The sequence below is a fragment of the Apteryx rowi genome, unplaced genomic scaffold (assembly GCF_003343035.1).
Source record: "Apteryx rowi isolate R43461 unplaced genomic scaffold, aptRow1 scaffold_1644, whole genome shotgun sequence".
Taxonomy (NCBI): Eukaryota; Metazoa; Chordata; class Aves; order Apterygiformes; family Apterygidae; genus Apteryx; species Apteryx rowi.
This window is the reverse complement of record NW_020447913.1, coordinates 15,427-18,029: the sequence shown is the minus strand read 5'-3', so window position 1 is coordinate 18,029 and position 2,603 is coordinate 15,427.

Below are 2,603 nucleotides of genomic sequence, written 5' to 3'. Positions count from 1 at the left end.
TAATATACCTTTTTTTTTTTCCGCCCCACAGCAACACCAGAATTTAGATTTTCATTACCCCCTGCAGCTGGCATGATTACACTCTCTCTCTCTCTCTCTGGGAACCACACTCACCACCCGAGTCTTTGACTGCCAGGACTGCTGTCCCTTCGCAGTGGGCAGCTCTGTCAGCCAACGGGTGCCCCTTTGGTTCCAAGGTCATACGCACTCACACTAGTCATGGTACCAGTATCCACTCTAAGTTAGTGACTAAGTTAGTCTCGTGGTGCGCCTTAGGCTGATCAGGCTGCGCACTCCCCTCTTCCAGCTGGAGTGAGATGGGACTCGAACCCTCTCAGACCCTGGGGGTGGGACTTGAACCCACTCTCCCTGAAATGTAGTACCTGGCACGCCTTACGGTGATCAGCCTGCGTGCCCCTTACCTGGTACACCTTACGGTGATCAGCCTGCGTGCCCCTTACAGTGCACTTTGTTACCAAGCCAGAATTTAGAATTTAGGTGGGAATTTAAGACTCACCCTCTCGGTGCCTCCCGTTGCCAAAGATGCCAGGTGAACTCACCTGATGGTGCCAGATGATCGTTTGGAGACGAGAGGCCCTGACAATGGTCACCTAGGGTCCCACCAGGGTTGCTAAACTGTTATGGAAAATGAGGCTCGCCAGCCACCATAACAGGCTCTGACCCTAGGTTCCTGCTGAGGCAGAAGTTCAAAGTCAGATTGGAGAGAAATAAAATTTAATGACACACATGTGGTAATTACAGCTCGAGCTGGGTGCCTCCGTAGAGGGACTCCGCACAAGGACAGCCCTGTGCAGTTATACCCTTACAATCTAAAGTTCCCGACCCTTCATGCGAGAGTTCGGACCAAGAGTCATATTCAGATCTGGGGTCTTCCCCTTCTCCATTGGGTTCCTTCATTGTCTCTAGCCAGGCTGTTGCTTTTCTTATCTTCAAGATTGCTACTCCTGCATTCCAACACGCCTGTTGTTAAGCATAAACAGCGCTTGTGGGAGCATGCTCACCCACCCCCTTGACATTTGCGTGGTGCTAAGTGTTTGGATTTGTTCTTTTAGCAGGCCATTCATTCTCTCTATTAATCCACTAGCTTGAGGGTGGTATGGTATATGCAAGACCCAGGTGATCCCCAAGTCCTTTGCCCATTCTTGTACTACATGGTCTGCAAAGTGAGTACCTTGGTCACTCCGTATTTCTTTTAGTAGACCATAAGTACACATGAGTTGCTCTAAGCCCCGTACAGGAGAGGATTGATTTGCATGGGAGGTAGGATATGCATACATAAGGCCTGGGTAAGTGTCTGCAGCAGTCAATATATACTTTCGCCCCTGTGAGGGGGGTAACGGGCCTACATAATCTACCTGCCAGGTCGCAAAGGGTTGTTTGCCCCGCTTGATGTGACCATATGTGCTGGTGAAAGGCACTTTTGTTAGCTTCATACAAACGGGACAGTTGGCATGGGCTGTCTTATACCAGCGTAGCGCTAACATGGGATGGCCTGGTGATAGATCCCAAGCCTGAGCTGTGATGGGGTCATGATGCCTGATTGTTCATGCGCTTGCCAACCTTGCTTTAACCCTGAGGGAGCTGCCATCTGGTCAACTGCTGTATTATGCTGAGTTTTGAGGGTCTCCTGCTTCTGATGGGCATCAACATGTCGCACAGACACAGCTTTAGWTTGCACAATGTCCCAAATCCTTTCCCACAAGGGGCTCCCCCAGAGTTCCTTATCATGTATCTTCCACTGTGCGGCGGCCCGTGTTGGTAACCAGGTGGGCCCTGACGGTATCATGCGTCACCCATGCCTGAATGGGGATGGGGGTGTATACAGTCACCAGGTCACCTCCTGTAACTTGTTCGCTATCCTGCAAAGCCCACACCACAGCCAAAAGCTGTTTCTCCAGACGTGTATGATTTGTTGTGGCCCCTTGCAGGGAGGGAACGGGACCAGAAACCTATAGGTTCCCAACTTGCGTGGGCACATTGCTGCCCAAGACACCGTATCCCCCGTGACCATTACCTCCAGCTCGAAAGGTTGTCCCTCAGACGGGGTGAATAGTTCACAATGTTGGACCACTGCCTCTTTGCACAGGTCAAAGGCTTGCTGCTGTTCTTTAGTCCATCGCCACTGGCTACTTTCTTTTGGACAAATGCTGTAGCGGCCGCATTCAATATGCTAAGTGGGGTATAAAGGTCCTCCAGAACCCCAAAAGGCCCAAAAAAGCTTGTAGTTGTCTCACAGCAGTGGGAACAGGGTACTGTTGAATAGTATTGCACACTTTCTCAGGGATAGCTTTCGTCTGCCCCCTCCAGACTATCCCTAAGGATTGCATGCTGATGTCCGGCCCCTGGGCCTTCTTAGGGTTTACAGCCCACCCCCACTCCTGTAGGGTCTGTACCAGCAATGATAACTGCTCACCTACTCGCTCTTCAGAAGGTCCCATTATCAAAATATCATCGATATAATGATGGATGGTACACTCTGGAAGGAGGGGAGGGAGATCAGCTGAGATCATCTGGTGGCAAATGGGGGGCTACGTTTATAGCCCTGAGGAAGGACTTGAAACGTATATTGCTTATCATCCCAT